The following is an 18,215-nucleotide window of genomic DNA, read 5'->3' on the forward strand; positions in this document are numbered from 1 at the left end:
GTTTGGAGCGGACGATGAAGAAATTCAGAACCCACCCACCACCCACTTCGTAGCCACTGTCGACGATCTAACCGACATGCTAGACTATGACTCCGAAGACATCGACGGTATGGACGACGATGCCGCAGAAGATATAGAACCAGCACCTACAGGGCACTGGAAAACCACCTCGTCATATGACATATACATGGTGGACACCCCAAAAGATGGGGACGGCAAAGAAGCAGCAGAGGCAGATTCCTTAAAGAAACAGCCCAAGTGCCGGCGTCAGCGGCGCCGCTCTAAATCCCGCCACAGCAAGAATGGAGATTCCGGCACAGGAGATAATAACACTCCAGACAGTGCCGAAGACAATCCCCTCCAGCAAGATTCAGCGCAGGAGGACGCAGAAGCAAGCCCTCGCGAGAGAGAGGCAGACGAAGAGGTCGAGGATGATAATTACATACCTCCCTCCGAAGACGAGGCAAGCCTCAACGACGGCGAATTCATCGTGCCAGAGGATCCTGTCGAACAAGAGCATTTTAAACGCAGGCTTATCGCCACGGCAAATAGCCTAAAGAAAAAGCAGCAGCAGCTTCAAGCTGATCAGGACCTGTTGGACGATCGATGGACCGAGGTCCTCGCGGCCGAAGAGTATGAACTCGAACGCCCCTCCAAGAGTTACCCAAAACGCAAGTTGCTCCCCCGATTAGAGGAGGAAGCATACATACCTTCATCACCAGCGCACAATACGACCGACTGACCACCTCGTGGTCGCGACAGAGAGGCATCCAGGCCCTCCACCAAGACCATACCCCGGCATCGCTCCAAGAGTACGAAGCCAAGAGGGAACGCGCCGGACTTGCGAGATATATTGGAGGACAAAGCAAGGCAATCCAGATCCATCTACGGATCACGTGGGCGCCCCACGACCCACGACGAATACCGTCGCACCGGATACAACAATTCCGGCCGGGCCGAACACAGCAGACAACGCTCACTCGAGCTACGTCGTGATATTGCTCAATACAGAGGCGCCACACACCCGCTATGCTTCACTGGTGAAGTAATGGATCATCAAATCCCTGAAGGGTTTAAACCCATAAAAATTGAATCTTACGATGGCACGACAGACCCCGCGGTTTGGATCGAAGACTATCTCCTTCACATCCATATGGCCCGCGGTGACGATCTCCACGCCATCAAATACCTCCCGCTCAAGCTTAAAGGACCAGCTCGGCATTGGCTTAATAGCCTGCCCGCGGAGTCAATTGGGTGTTGGGAGGACCTGGAAGCCGCATTCCTCGACAACTTCCAGGGGACATATGTGCGGCCACCAGATGCCGATGACCTAAGCCACATAATTCAGCAGCCAGACGAATCGGCCAGACAGTTCTGGACACGGTTCTTAACAAAGAAAAATCAAATCGTCGACTGTCCAGATGCAGAGGCTCTCGCAGCCTTCAAACACAACATCTGTGATGAGTGGCTAGCCCGGCACCTAGGACAGGAAAAGCCGAAATCCATGGCAGACCTCACATCGTTAATGACCCGCTTCTGTGCGGGAGAGGGTAGCTGGCTAGCTCACAGCAATAACCTCAGTAAAAATTTTGGCAGTCCGGATACTAAGGACCACAATGGCAGGTCACGTCGAATCAAAAATAAACGCCGCATTAACGGCGACGACAAGGAGGATACGACAGTCAACGCCGGATTCCGAGGCTCTAAACCCGGTCAGCGGAAAAAGCCATTCAAAAGAACCACTCCGGGTCCGTCCAATTTGGACCGAATACTCGACCGCTTATGCCAGATACATGTCACCCCCGAAAAGCCAGCTAATCACACCAACAGAGACTGTTGGGTATTCAAGCAGGCAGGCAAGTTAATTGCCGAAAACAATGACAAGGGGCTACATAGCGATGACGAGGAAGAGACCCGGCCGCCGAACAGTAGAGGACAGAAGGGTTTCCCCCCACAAGTGCGGACGGTAAAGATGATATACGCAACCCATATACCCAAGAGGGAGCGGAAGCGTGCACTAAGGGACGTATACGCGATGGAGCCAGTCGCCCCGTAGTTCAATCCATGGTCCTCTTGCCCGATCACCTTCGATCGAAGAGACCATCCGACCAACATCCGCCATGGAGGATTCGCCGCATTGGTTTTAGACCCAATCATCGATGGATTTCACCTCACAAGAGTCCTGATGGATGGCGGCAGTAGCCTGAACCTGCTTTATCAGGATACAGTGCGCAAGATGGGCATAGACCCCGCAAGGATTAAACCTACAAAGACAACCTTTAAAGGTGTCATACCAGGTGTTGAAGCCAATTGCACAGGCTCAGTCACACTGGAAGTGGTCTTCGGATCCCCGGACAATTTCCGGAGCGAGGAGTTAATCTTCGACATAGTACCATTCCGCAGCGGCTATCACGCTCTGCTCGGATGAACCGCGTTTGCAAAGTTCAACACGGTGCCGCATTACGCATACCTTAAGCTCAAGATGCCAAGCCCTCGTGGAATCATCACGGTCAACAGAAATACGGAACGCTCCCTCCGAACGGAGGAACATACAGCGGCTCTCGCGGCAGAAGTACAGAGCAGCCTTCTAAGGCAATTTTCGAGTCCGGCCGTTAAAGGGCCGCACACAGCCAAACGCGCCCGGAGCAACTTCAACCAAGACCACCTGGCACGTTCTGAGCACGCGTAGCAATGCGACCCCAACCCCAGCCCTCGCATGATGGCAAGACCAACCCTCCGCGTACATCATTATGCTCTGGAGATACGATGGGCCTAGGGGGAGGGGCACGACCACAACAGACCCAGAGTGCGGCTCGACCACGCCAGGGGCTCATAAGTGTGTCGCCTTTTTTCTTTCTTTTTTCTTTTATATACAGGACTCTGTTCGTCAGAGGCTCTGTCCGGCGGCGAACCCGCCAAACTCACGAAGCAACAGCCAGGGAGGAAAGAAGGCTGCGACGAACACTCAGGTGGTCTCCATTACGAGCATTAAATTCGATTATATACACCAGTCCGCGGCCCACCCCTGGAGGGGGACATGTTTATTTAGTCCAATCCCTTGCTTACCGCACTATTTGTATCCTTCCGCACTCATAGCAGAATTCCTTGAATAAATAATGCAGCATTTTTTCCTGTTATTGCATTACTTTACACATATGTTCATTAACGACATATTGCACCCGTATATTTTGGTACGGCCTAAATACACCAGGGGCTTACGTTCCCCGCATTATGGTGTGATAAGTCCGAACACTTTCACAAGTGCGGCACCCCGAACTAATAGCATTATATGAATCGGCTCCGAATCATGTCTTGGGTCAATAGTTGGGTTTGCCCGGCTCCCACGTTTTGGTGCCTTACGTGCCGTTCCGTCGGCTAAGGTGGCACTGGGAGAACCACTGCGATTGCGCCCCGGTTGAGCCGGGCGAGCGCCTCAGTGGAGAAAGCTAAAACTGACTGGCATGATAAGGCGAGAGACTGGTTGCTGTTCGAGAGGTCTTTTCGGGTCCCTAAAGACTCATGCCGCTTCGAGCGAAGATCCGGATAATGTCCGACGAAGACATGGATAGCGCCCCGGATTCGGTCTTCCGAATACTAGGGGCTTCGCCGAAATTTAAAATTATAGAATTCTATGGCTAAGTGAGAGTGTTCAAGCATTATAAGTCCGATTGCCTTGTTCGTTGTGTTGAGTGCCTCCCTAGATCGACCCAAAAATGGGAACAAGAGTGCTCAAGTTTATCCCGAACACCCCAGCACTTGCAGCTCGGGGGCTGAAGCCAAAGACTTGCCATCTCTCAGATTTTATAAACGGCCGCACAGAAGGTAATATTTTAAATTAAACAAGCGTTGCTTAAGCGCATATGAACAAAGTTTTCAGCGCACAGGATAATACATAGCGAGTTTACTCAAGAATTACATCTTTGGGGCATTCATCCGCAATATTGCGGGCACCCTTCAGGACAGTCTTATAGTACATTTCGGGCGTACGATACTCCTTGCCAGTGGCGGCGGGTCAGTAAGAAGCCTCTCTGCATCCAGCCTGCCCCAGTGCACCTTTGCGCTGGCAAGGGCCCGACGAGCACCTTCAATACAGGCGGAGCGCTTGACGACCTCCACCCAGGGGCACGCATCCACCAGCCGCCGCACGAGGCCAAAGTAGCTCCCAGGCATGGCCTGTCCAGGCCACAATCGGACTATGAGGCCCTTCATGGCCTCCTCAGCCGCCTTGTGGAGCTCGACCAGTTGCTTCAGCTGGTCGCTAAGGGGCACCGGATGGCCGGCCTCAGCGTACTGAGACCAGAAGACCTTGTCCGTTGAGCTCCCCTCCTGGCCACGGTAGAATGCGGCGGCATCGGATACACTGCACGGCAGATCTGCAAACGCCCCTGGAGAGCTCCGAAGTCGGGTAAGTGTCAGGTAGTTTACATTAACATGCTTGCTTTGCATGAAAAATGCCTTACCCGCCGCTATCTTCTTCACATCTTCAACCTCCTGAAGGGCCTTACGGGCCTCGGCCTTGGCGGACTTGGCACTTTCGAGAGCCGAGGCGAGCTCGGACTCTCGAGTCTTTGAGTCGCGCTCCAAACTCTCATGCTTCTCCATGAGAGCCTGGAGCTCTTGCCGCACTTCCTCCACCCGCGCCTCCTGCTTCTCTCGCTCTGCCCGTTCCGCGGCCGCACTGAGTTCGGCCGCGGACACAGCATCCTTTAGGGTTGCCACCTCGTTAGTGGCCCCTGCAGTACCCGCGTTATCCTTGTCATTTTTATTGCAACCTAAATCCTTTTCTGTAAGGTAAATCTTTAAAGTGGTGTTACTCACCTTCTTTGTCCTCGAGCTGCCTCTTGGCACGGCCGAGCTCTTGCTTGGACCGCTCGAGATCCTGCTTGAATACACCGACCTCCGCAGTCAGTGCGGCAGAGGTCAGCAGCGCAGCCTGCAAACCCATATTGACATATTTTTAGCAACCCTGCGTATATCTTTTTAGATCCTTAGTACGGCTTTTCTTTCCGAACACCGAACTAAGCATCAGGGGCTACTGTCTATGCGGTATTACATTACATAATTTTTACTTCTTACCTCAAAGCCTATTAGAAGGCTGCTGCAGGCTTCGGTCAGCCCGCTCTTGGCGAGCTGAACTTTCTGAATCACCGCACTCATGATAGTGCGGTGTTCTTCCTCGATGGAAGCGCCTTTGAGTGCCTCCAACAAGTTGTCCGGCGCCTCCAGTTGGACGGGGGCCGCCGGTGTCACGGTCTTGCCCTTCTTGCGAAGGGGCCACCTGCCGGACTCTGGAACCACTGCAGGTTCCGGTGTAGAGTCCGGCGCAAAGTCCGGGAGGCTGCCTTGCGGCGCCTCCGGAGCCTCCTCCCGATGGGTCCCTTCCCGGGATCCCACCTCGGCGTCCTCAGTGGCGCGAGGGGTGGAGGCTGTCAGAATGGATTCCACATCCGACGCAGCCAATGACCCGCTCGACGAAGCAGGGAGATCATCGTCGGTCGGACTGCAGGCAGTATGCGGCATTAGAAGGACACTATGTGAACAAAAAGAAATTGTAGATCACTCAGGGATCCGGATACTTACGATCTCGCCTGAGGCCTGTCCCTTGAGGGCCATTCTTCATCGCCAGCGTTGGTGTTGGCGGAGCTGTCCGGGGGAATAGTTCTTCCCCTCTTGGACCCTTCGGCCCCCCCTGTTGGGGCGGCCTTCCTCTTTCTCTCTCCCTCCTCTGGGAGAGAGTCTTCTTCCCCCTCTTCATCTTCGGGGGAGGAATCCGCCTCGGATTCGTCGGACACCTGAAAACGGGAACTCTTTTGAGTACCCGTGGCCACCTTCTTGGCCTTCTTCTCCGGCACCACGTGCGGTGCCGGAGCCAGCAACCCCGCTAGACGGGCGTCCACTGGTTCTTCTGGCATGGGAGCCGGGCAGATGAGCTGCTCGGCCTTCTTCATCCATTCCTGTCAAAGGAAAAGGGAGATTAAAACCCGCTTAGGGTCGAACTCTTAACAACAAGTGTCCCATAAAGGGGTAGAATCACTTACCTCGTCAGCGGGACGCTGCGAGTGGAATCCGCGATCTTCCGTCGCAGATGCAGGGGCTTCGGCGCCCTTAAACAGCACCCTCCAGGTGCCTTCGTACATTGTGTCGAAGAGCTCGCTCAGCGCCTGGTGCTGTTCCGGATCAAACTCCCACAGATTGAATGACCGCTCTTGGCATAGGAGAATCCGGGGAACGAGCATGACTTGGACTACGTTAACCAGCCTGAGCTTCTTATCCACCAGCTTCTTGATACAGGCTTGGAGTCCCGTCACCTCCTTCGAATTACCCCACAGCAAGCCCTTCTCTTTCCAGGAGGTGAGCTGCGTAGGGATACCAGATCTAAACTCGGGGGCCGCCGCCCACGTAGGGTTGCGCGGCTCGGTGATGTTGAACCACCCCGATTGCCACCCCTTGACGGATTCCACAAAGGCCCCTTCAAACCAAAGTACGTTGGGCATCTTGCCCAACATGGCGCCTCCGCACTCCGCTTGAGTGCCCTTCACTACCTTCGGCTTGACATTGAAGGTCTTGAGCCACAAGCCGAAGTGGGGCTGGATGCAGAGGAAGGCGTCGCACATGACGATAAACACCGAGATGTTGAGGATGAAGTTCGGCGCCAGATCATGGAAATCCAGGCCGTAGTAGAACATGAGCCCCCGGACAAAAGGGTGAAGTGGAAAGCCCAGTCCGCGGAGGAAGTGGGGGAGGAAGACGACCCTCTCATGGGGCCCGGGGGTGGGGATGAGCTGCCCCTCGTTGGGCAGCCGGTGCGCGACGTCGCCGGAAAGGTATCCGGCGCTGCGCAGCTTTGTGATGTGCTCCTCCTTAACGGTGGAGGCCAACCATTTACCTCCCGCTCCAGACATGGTCGGAGAAGGTCGAGGTGAGATGCGCGAACTTGGGCGCTGGAGCTCGAGTGCGCGGAGATGGATAAGCAAAGAAGGAAGAGGGCGTAGGTGAGAAGGTGAATCCTTATCCCTTATATATAGGCGGACGAAGACTATGCGTCCCCACTAGCCTGGTAAAACTCGCTTATCTCCCAAGCGCCACCATCAATGGCGCGGTTGGGTTACCCACGTCCGTATTGATGAGAATCCCGGAATAAGGGGAACACAATCTCTGCTTCGACAAGACGTGCCAAGGAAACCGCTTCGCTAAACACGCTGAGGTGGTATAATAAAAAACTATTCAAGTAAAGGCTTGGTAGTGGTGTGACGTCAAGCCACAAAATACGTCAGCAGATCGAACCTGTGTATATGTTATTCTCTCTACAGAAGAATGTGGAATTTATTTTGCAGAGCCGGACACTATCCTGGTGTTCCCAATCTTCTCTGGATTATTCAAAGGAGGAACCCACCTTGCAATGCCGCACATTATGCGCGCCGGACTCATCGTCATTGAAGCCAGGTTCAGGGGCTACTGAGGGAGTCCTGGACTAGGGGGTGGCCGGACAGCCGGACTATCATCGTCCGCCGGACTCCAAGACTACGAAGATACAAGATTGAAGACTCCGTCCCGTGTCCGGATGGGACTTTCCTTGGCGTGGAAGGCAAGCTTGGCAATACGGATATGTAGATCTCCTACCATTGTAACCGACTCTGTGTAACCCTAGCCCTCTCCGGTGTCTATATAAACCGGAGGGCTTTAGTCCGTAGGACATAACCTCCATTAAAACAATCATACCATAGGCTAGCTTCTAGGGTTTAGCCTCCTTGATCTCGTGGTAGATCCACTCTTGTAATACACATCATCAATTTTAATCAAGCAGGACGTAGGGTTTTACCTCCATCAAGAGGGCCCGAACCTGGGTAAAACATCGTGTCCCTTGTCTCCTGTTACCATCCACCTAGACGCACAGTTCGGGACCCCCTACCCGAGATCCGCCGGTTTTGACACCGACAACGCCTTTGTGGAAACCATCAAGGGGTGGCAATCGGGGTGGTTCTATATCACCGAGCCGCGTGACCCTAAATGGGCAGCGGCCCCCGAGTTCAGATCTGGTATCCCCACACGGCTCACCTCTTGGAAGGAGAGTGGCCTGACTTGGGGTGATTGGGAGGAGCTAACCGGACTCCAAGCCTGCATCCAGAAGCTGGTGAACAAGAAGCTCAAGCTTGTCAACGTGGTCCAAGTCATGCTCATCCGCCGGATTATCCCGTGCCAACAACGGGCCTTTAAATGGTGGGAGTTCAATCCGGCACAACACCAAACCTTGAGCAGGCTCTTCGACACTAGGTACGAAGATGCCTGGAAGGTGCTTTTCAAGGGCGCCGAGGCTCCCGCATCCGCTACCGAAGATCGCAGATTTCGCTCGCAGCGTCCGGCCGACGAGGTAAGTGATTCTACCCCTTACGGGACACTTGTTTTCCATAGTTTTGACCCTATGTGGGATCTAATCTCCCCTTTCCTTTGACAGGACTGGCTGAAGAAGGCCGAGCAGGCTAACTGTCCGCCCCCCTTGCCAGAAGACCCAGTAGATGCCCGTCTAGCGGGGCTGCTGGTTCCGGCACCCCATGTGGTGCCGGAGAAGAAGGCCAAGAAGGAGGCCACGGGTACTCGAAAGAGTCCCTGTTTTCAGGTGTCTGGTGACTCCGAGGCGGACTCCTCCCCCGAAGATGAGAAGGAGAAAGAGGACTCTCCCCAGGAGGGGGGAGAGAGGAAGAGGAAGGCTTCCCCAACGGGGGAGGCCAAAGGGTCCAAGAGGGGAAGGACCCTTCCCCCGGACGGCTCCGCCAACGCCAATGACGGCGACGAGGAGTGGCCCTCAAGGGCCAAGCCCCTGGAAAGATCATAAGTATCCGGACTCTTGAGTGATTCGTAATTCCTTTTTCGTGCCACGTAGTGTCCTTCTAATGCCGCATACTATCTGTAGCCCGGCCGAGGAGGATCTTCCTGCTTCATCCAGCGGGTCCTTGGCCCTGTCAGATGTAGATTACATTCCAACCGCCTCCACCCCTCGTGAAGCTGAGGACGCCGAGGTGGGATCCCAGAAGCGGACCCGCCAGGAGGGGGAGGCTCCGGAGGTGCCACAAGGCAACCTCCCGGACTTCGTGCCGGACTCCACGCCGGAACCCGCAGTGGTTCTGGAGTCCGGCCGGCAGCCCCTTCGCAAGAAGGGCAAGACCGTGACACCGGCAGCCTCCGTACAACCGGAGGCACCGGAAAACTTGTTGGAGGCGCTCAACGGCGCTTCCATCGAGGAAGGGCACCACACTATCATGAGTGCGGTGATTCAGAAGGTTCAGCTCGCCTAGAGCGGGCTGACCGAAGCCTGCAGCAGCCTTCTAACAGACTTTGAGGTAAGAAGTTTTAAAATATGTAATGTAATACCGCATAGACAGTAGCCCCTGATGCTCGGTTCGGTGTTCGGAAAGAAAAGCCGTATTGAGGATCTAAAAAGATATACACAGGAGTTCTAAAAATTATGTCAATATGGGATTGCAGGCTGCGCTGCTGGCCTCTGCCCCACTGACTGCGGAGGTCGATGCTTTGAAGTAGGACCTCAAGCGGTCCGAGCAAGAGCTCGGCCTTGCCAAGAAGCAGCTCGAGGACAAAGAAGGTGAGTAACACCACTTTGACATTTGTACCTTATAGAAAAGGATTTAGGTTGCAATAAAAATAACAAGGATAACGTGGGTACTGCAGGGGCCATGAATGAGGTGGCGACCCTGAAGGAGGCCGTGTCTGCGGCCGAACGCAATGCGGCCGCGGAACGGGCGGAGCGAGAGAAGCAGGAGGCGTGGGTGGCGGAGGTGCGGCAAGAGCTCCAGGCTCTCATGGAAAAGCATGAGAGTTTGGAGCGCGACTCAAAGACTCTAGAGTCCGAGCTTGCCTCGGCCCTTGAAAGTGCCAAAGCCGCCAAGGCCGAGGCCCATAAGTCCCTCCAGGATATTGAGGCGATGAAGAAGATAGCGGCGGGTAAGGCATTTTTCATGCAAAGCAAGCATGTGAATGTAAATTACCTGTTACGTACCTGGATTCGGAGCTCTCCAGGGGCGTTTGCAGATCTTCCTTGCAGTGTGTCCGATGCCGCCGCATACTACCGGGCCGAGGAGGGGAGCTCAACGGAGAAGGTCTTCTGGTCTCAGTACGCTGAGGCCGGACATCCGGTGCCCCCTAGCGACCAGCTGAAGCAGCTGGTCGAGCTCCACAAGGTAGCCGAGCAGGCCATGAAGGGCCTCATAGTCCGGCTGTGGCCTGGAGAGGCCACGCCTGGGAGCTACTTCGGCCTCGTGCGACGGCTGGTGGATGCGTGCCCCTGGGTGGAGGTCGTCAAGCGCTCCGCCTGTATTGAAGGTGCCTGTCGGGCCCTTGCCCGCGCAAAGGTGCACTGGGGCAGGATGGATGCTGAGAGGCTTCTGACGGACACGCCGCCGGCGGGCAAGGAGTATCGTACGCCCGAAATGTACTATAAGACTGTCCTGAAGGGTGCCCGCAAGATTGCGGATGAGTGCCCCAGAGATGTAATTTTTGAGTAGACTCGCAATGTGTTATCTTGTGCGCTGAAAACTTTGTTCATATGCGCTAAGCAACGCTTGTTTGATTTAAAATATTACCTTCTGTGCGGCCGTTTATCAAATCTGAGAGATGGCAAGTCGTCGGCTTCAGTCCCCATGCCACGAGTGCTGGGGTGTTCGCGATAAACTTGAGCGCTCTTGTTCCCATTTTTGGGTCCATCTAGGGAGGCGCTCAACACAACAAACAAGGCAACCGGACTTATAATGCTTGAACACTCTCACTTAGCCATAGATTTCTATAATTTTAAATTTCAGCGAAGCCCCTAGTGTTCGGAAGACCGAATTCGGGGCACTATCCACGCCTTGGCCGGACACAGCCGGTTCCTCGCTCTAAGCAGCATAAGTCTTTAAGGACTCGAAAAGACCTCTCGAACAGTGAGGAACTCTCGCCTTATCATGACAGTCAGTTTTAGCTTTCTCCACTGAGGCACTCGCCCAGCTCAACCGGGGCGCAATCGCAGTGGTTCTCCCAGTGCTACCTTAGCCGACAGAATGGAAAGTAAGGTACCAAAACATGGGAGCCGGGCAAACCCAACTATTGACCCAAGACATGATTCGGAGCCGATGCATATAGTGCTATAAGTTCGGGGTGCCGCACTTGTGAAAGTGTTCGGACTTCACACCATAATGCGGGGAACATAAGCCCCTGGTGTATTCAGCCGTACCGAATTGTACGGATGCAAGATGTCATGAATGAACACATATATAAATAAAGGAATGCAATTATAAGCGAAAAAGTGATGCATTGTTTATTCAAGGAATTCTGCCATGAGTGCAGAATGATACAAATAGTGCGGTAAGCAAGGGAGTGGACTATTTTAAACATGTCCCCCTCCAGGGGTGGGCTGCGGAATGGTGTAATAAACAGATTTAATGCTCATAATGGAGACCACCTGAGTGTTCGTCATAGCCCTTGTTCCTCGCTGGCTGTTGCATCGTGAGTTCGGCAGATGTGCTGCCGGACAGGGCCTCTTGTAAACGGAGTCCTGTGGATAAAAATGAAAAAAGGAAAAGAAAAAGAGCGACACACTTAGGAGCCCCTGGTGTGGTTGAGCCGCACTCTGGGCCTGTCGTGGTCGTGCCCCTCCCCCTATGCCCAAGGTATCTCCAGAGCGTAATGATGTACGCGAAAAGTTGGTCTTGCAATCATGCTAGGGCTGGGGTTGGGGCCGCATTGTTACGCGTGCTCGGAACGTGCCAGGGGGTCTTGGTGTATGTTACTCCGGGCGCGTTTAATCATGTCCGGTCTTTTAACGGCCGGACTCGAAAATTGCCTTAAGAGGCTGCTCTGTACTTCTGCCGCGAGAGCCACTGTGTGTTCCTCCGTTCAGAGGGAGCGTTCAGTGTTTCCGTTGACCGTGATGACTCCACGAGGGCCTGTCATCTTGAGCTTGAGGTATGCATAATGCGGCACCGCGTTGAACTTTGCAAACGCGGTTCGTCCGAGCAGGGCGTGATAGCCACTGCAGAACGGGACTATGTCGAAGATTAACTCCTCGCTTCGGAAATTATCCGGGGATCCGAAGACCACTTCGAGCGTGACCGAGCCTGTACAATTGGCCTCGACACCTGGTATGACGCCCTTGAAGGTCATCTTTGTAGGCTTAATCCTTGAGGGGTCTATGCCCATCTTGCGCACTGTATCCTGATAAAGCAGGTTCAGGCTGCTGCCGCCGTCCATTAGGACTCTAGTGAGGTGAAATCCATCGACGATTGGGTCTAAAACCAATGCGGCGAATCCGCCATGGCGGATACTGGTGGGGTGGTCCCTTCGATCAAAAGTGATCGGGCAAGAGGACCATGGATTGAACTTCGGGGCAACTGGCTCCATCGCATATACGTCCCAAAGTGCACGCTTCCGCTCCCTCTTGGGTATGTGGGTTGCGTATATCATATTTACCATCCGCACTTGTGGGGGAAAACCCGTCTGTCCTCTACTGTTCGGCGGCCGGGTCTCCTCCTCGTCGTCGCTATGCAGCCCCTTGTCATTGTTTTCGGCAATTAACTTGCCTGCCTGCTTGAATACCCTACAATCCTTGTTGGTGTGGTTAGCTGGCTTTTCGGGGGTGCCATGTATCTGGCAAGAGCGGTCGAGTATTCGTTCCAAATTGGACGGACCCAGAGTGGTTCTTTTGAATGGCTTCTTCCACTGACCGGGTTTAGAGCCTCTGAATCCGGCGTTGACTGCCGTATCCTCATTGTTATCGCCGTTAACGCGGCGTTTGTTTTTGTTTCGACGTGACCTGCCATTGTGGTCCTTAGTATCCGGACTGCCAGCATTTTTGCTGAGGTTGTTGCTGCGAGCTAGCCAGCTGTCCTCTCCCGCACAGAAGCGGGTCATGAGTGAAGTGAGGGCTGCCATGGATTTCGGCTTTTCCTGTCCTAGGTGCCGGGCCAGCCACTCGTCGCGGATGTTATGTTTGAAGGCTGCGAGGGCCTCTGCATCTGGACAGTCGACGATTTGATTTTTCTTTGTTAAGAACCGTGTCCAGAATTGTCTGGCTGATTCGTCTGGCTGCTGAATTATGTGGCTTAGGTCATGGGCGTCTGGTGGTCGCACATATGTGCCCTGGAAGTTGTCGAGGAATGCGGCTTCTAGGTCCTCCCAACACCCAATTGACTCTGCTGGCAAGCTGTTAAGCCAATGCCGAGCTGGTCCTTTAAGCTTGAGTGGGAGGTACTTGATGGCGTGGAGATCGTCGCCGCGGGCCATATGGATGTGAAGGAGATAATCTTCGATCCAAACCGCGGGGTCTGTTGTGCCATCATAGGATTCAATGTTCACAGGTTTAAACCCTTCAGGGATTTGATGATCCATTACTTCGTCTGTGAAGCATAGTGGTTGTGCGGCGCCTCTATATTGAGCAATATCACGACGTAGCTCAAGAGAGCGTTGTCTGCTGTGTTCGGCCCAGCCGGAGTTGCTGTATCCGGCGCGACGGTGGTCGTCGTGGGTCGTGGGGCGCCCACGTGATCCGTAGATAGATCTGGATTGTCTTGCCTTGTCCTCCAATATATCCCGCAAGTCCGGCGCATTCCCCCGTGGCGTCGTACTTTTCGAGCGGTGCCGGGGTACGGTTCTGATGGAGGGCCTAGATGCCTCTCTGTCGCGACCACGGGGTGGTCGGTCTGCCGTATTGTGCGCTGGTGATGAAGGTTTGCATGCTTCCTCCTCTAGTCGGGGGAGCAACTTGCGTTTTGGGTAGCTTTTGGAGGGGCGTTCGAGTTCATACTCTTCGGCCGCGAGGACCTCGGTCCATCTGTCGGCCAGCAGGTCTTGATCAGCTTGAAGTTGTTGCTGCTTTTTCTTTAGGCTGTTCGCAGTGGCCGTTAGCCTGCATTTAAAACGCTCTTGTTCGACGGGATCCTCGGGCACGACGAATTCTTCGTCATTGAGGCTTGCCTCGTCTTCGGAGGGAGGCATGTAATTTTCGTCCTCCTCGTCTGCCGCTCTCTCCTGAGGGCTAGCTACTCCGTCCTCCTGTGCTGAATCTTGCTGGAGGGGGTTGTCTTCGACACTCTCTGGGGTGTTATTATCTCCGGTGCCGGAATCTCCATTCTTGCTGTGGCGGGATTTAGAGTGGCGCCACTGACGTCGGCGCTTGGGTTGTTTCTTAGAAGAATCTGCCTCCGCTGCTTCTTCGCCGTCCCCATCCTTCGGGGTGTCCACCATGTATATGTCGTATGACGAGGTGGTCTTCCAGTGCCCCGTAGGCACTGGTTCTTGATCGTCTCCGGCATCGCCGTCCATACCGTCGATGTCTTCGGAGTCGTAGTCTAGCATGTCGGTTAGATCGTCGACAGTGGCTACAAAGTGGGTGGTGGGTGGGCTTTGAATTTCTTCGTCGTCCACATCCCAACCATCCTGACCGCAATCCGGCCAGGGCTCTCCTGATAACGAGAGATACTTTAGCGAATTTAGGATGTCGCCGAAGGGTGAGTGCTGAAAGATGTCCACAGCGGTGAATTCCATGATTGGCGCCCAATCGGATTCGATTGGCGGGGGCGCAGGAGGTTCGGAGTCCGGCAAGGAGTCCGGCGCCTCGGAGTCACGAGCTTTATAAGGGACAAGGTCAGTATTCGGTCCATCACCATGGAAGTTGCAGTTCCCGAGGCGGTGTCCAGCCACCTGTCCTCGATCTGCGCGGTCGGCTCCGAACTATGGGTCAGAGCGGACTTGTGTGCGACCTCCAGGGTACTGTCCGGCGGCAGAGCTAGATCATGCCCATCGTGATAGTACGACACGCTCGGCTGTGGCTTGACTCCATCGAAGATCAAGTCCCCGCGGATGTCAGCCGTGAAGCTTAGGCTTCCAAACCTGACCTGATGGCCAGGGGCGTAGCTTTCGATCTGCTCCAGATGGCCAAGTGAATTGGACCGCAGTGCGAAGCCGCCGAACACGAAGATCTGTCCGGGGAGAAAAGTCTCACCCTGGACAGCGTTGTTGTTGATTGAAGAAGCCATCAAGCCTATCGGTGACGACACAAAAGAACTCTCAATGAAAGCACCAATGTCGGTGTCAAAACCGGCGGATCTCGGGTAGGGGGTCCCAAACTGTGCGTCTAGGCGGATGGTAACAGGAGACAGGGGACACGATGTTTTTACCCAGGTTCGGGCCCTCTCGATGGAGGTAAAACCCTACTCCTGCTTGATTGATATTGATGATATGGGTAGTACAAGAGTGGATCTACCACGAGATCAAGGAGGCTAAACCCTAGAAGCTAGCCTATGGTATGATTGTTGTAATGGTTGTCTGTCCTATGGACTAAAACCCTCCGGTTCATATAGACACCGGAGAGGGCTAGGGTTACACAGAGTCGGTTACAATGGTAGGAGATCTACATATCCGTATCGCCAAGCTTGCCTTCCACGCCAAGGAAAGTCCCATCCGGACACGGGACGAAGTCTTCAATCTTGTATCTTCATAGTCTTGGAGTCCGGCTGACGATGATAGTCCGGCTGTCCGAACACCCCCTAGTCCAGGACTCCCTCAACCGGTATGACGGAAACTAGGGCGGCAAGAGTGGAACAAAACACTAGGCATAAGGCCGAGTCTTCCGCCCTTTACCAAGTATATAGATGCATTAATTAAATAAGAGATATTGTGATATCCCAACATAACCCTGTTCATCATGGAGCAATCTTCAACTTCACCTGCAACTAGCAACGCTATAAGAGGGGCTGAGCAAAGCGGTAACATAGCCAAGCAACGGTTTGCTAGGAAGGATGAAAAGGTTAGAGGCTGACATGGCAGTTTGGGAGGCTTGATGAACAAGTGATAGGTAGCGCAGCATAGCGATAGAACGAAGCAACTAGCATAGCAATGATAGTAATGAGATCCAAGGTGACGGTCATCTTGCCTGAAATCCCGCAAGGAAGAAGAACGAGTCCATGAATAAGATGAAGCCACGAAGACGAACCAAGCGTAGACGGACGAATCCTCACGATCGCAACGAAACAGGAACTATCGAGAAGAAGCACAACCGGAAAGAAGCAAACAACAAGGTAAACACACCACACATAGACATGACATGATGCACACTCAAATATGATGCATGGCAAAGGCTACATGAAGCTACTCATGGCAAGAGATGATGCAAACAAGAGCAACACATCAAGGCCAGTTTAAATGAGACCGGAAACAACATACAACAATTCCGGTAAGTCCTCATATGCAAATTTAGAAATTGGTCCAGAACTGAATAAACCTTATGTTCAAGTTATTAAACAGCAAGTTAAGTTGCACCAAGATGATCTACACGAGATTCTAGTCAAGTTACATATAAAGTTCATTTAATTCGGAGCTACGGCCTAGAACATATGAGCAAAACAAGTTAAACATGGCATTGATGCAAAACACATACAAACATCAAGAAAACACCTCAAAACAAGGATGCAACATGATAATATGAAACTTCATGCAAAATCAAGCAAGTTTCATATAGAGCACACTCAAAACGGAGCAACGGTTCAACACACACACTATACAAGTTTAAAGGACAGGTTGTCCAAAACAGCAACTAGGCATCTAGCAAGCATGAAAACAACATGCTACAGCATCTCAACGTGAAAACAAAAGGCATGGGCATGAAGTACATGTAAAGCATGACAAAACATGAACACTGATCTATCTCCAGAAAACACCGTAACATGCTCAAAAGGTCATGAGAAGATTGCAAATAATAACAGTTTACAGACTTAGCAGAAATAAGATCAGGTTGCCAAGTCTAGAGCTATCAAACAACATGTTACAGGAACTTATAATGGAAAACAAAGGCATGGCATGCTAATAATAAAGACAAATAACAAAACTCCCTTACTGAACTAATTCCAAAGATCAACAGAAAAGATGGTAGCATCAATGAAAACATGGCAAATGATATGACAGATTCAGACATGGCAGGAATAACAATAAGTAGGCATGTTGCTGAGCTTTTACAACTCACCACAGAGCAATACATGGCATGACAAGGTAACCAACAGTAAGAAGGAATGTTTATGAAGCTAATCATAGCAACATCAAATTTATAGGGTGCACGGATCACTAGCAAAGCTCATGGCAAAACTGAACTTAATGCTTATAGGCTGACAGCAACATTATTTAGCAATTTTAGAGCAAGATTACTACAAGCGACATCAGGATATAAATGCAACCAGGGGCATGAGTTGATAGAGCATAACATGTGTAACAAAACATCCTTAGTGGACATCTCCAGAGTATGCATAGAATGACTTGTAGCAGCAGGTTTACATAGCATCATGAGATAACAGATTCAGCCTAGCCAAACAGCAACATCAAGTACCCTACTTCACGAGCTCGACGCGCTCACTACAATACTCACAAAAATACATGGATTGCACCACTGTAAATATGTTATGATGTAGCACAAAACACATGTAGATCTCATGCTCATAGGATGAAAACACAAAATGCAACGAAAAAGACAAATTATCAAGTTCTGTTAACAGACAGCAGTTAATATCATATAGCACTTTTGCAACGATGATTAGGTTATCAAGATGAACTCAAACAGGCATGGCACAGTGGAACAAAATGAATACCATCTCACAATGAACATTTTGACATATTATATGCATGAAATGGAGCTAAATGCATGGAGATATGGCATGGAAAAGAGGGCACCAGAATATGCAAATTTCAGGACAGCAGAAAATCACCAAGTCCAAACGAGCGCTAAGAAGCTAAAGGACGCACATGCGGGGAATAGAGGGGTTTCTCACCCTGGGCTTCGGCCCAAAATGAAGAGGAGGCGAGGCAGGCCGGTGGGAGGCTTGGGCCGGGCCGGCGACGGACCGGGCCCACACGGGCGACGGGCGGGGGCGTTCGTCTCCCCGACGAGGCCGAGCGAGGCCATGGCAGGGCGGCGGCGACCGTCCCCAGTGACGGTGAACGGCGGCGCAGGTGGGGTCGGTGAAGCCACGAAGCAGGGGAAACGGGGCGGAGGAGGACGGGCATGGCACATCCGGGGCCGGCAGGGCGAGCTCCGCCCGGATCCGGGCGGAGGCGGCTTGCTCCGACGAGCTCCACGGCGGCCGGGACCTGCGGGGGAAGAGAGAGAGAGTGAGGCTGGGCGAGGAGAGAGCGGGAGAGAGGTGGCATGGGGCGGCGCGACCAGGCCTTGGGGTCGGCGGCGGCAAAGC

The sequence above is a fragment of the Triticum dicoccoides genome, chromosome 3B (assembly GCF_002162155.2).
Source record: "Triticum dicoccoides isolate Atlit2015 ecotype Zavitan chromosome 3B, WEW_v2.0, whole genome shotgun sequence".
Classification (NCBI taxonomy): domain Eukaryota; kingdom Viridiplantae; phylum Streptophyta; class Magnoliopsida; order Poales; family Poaceae; genus Triticum; species Triticum dicoccoides.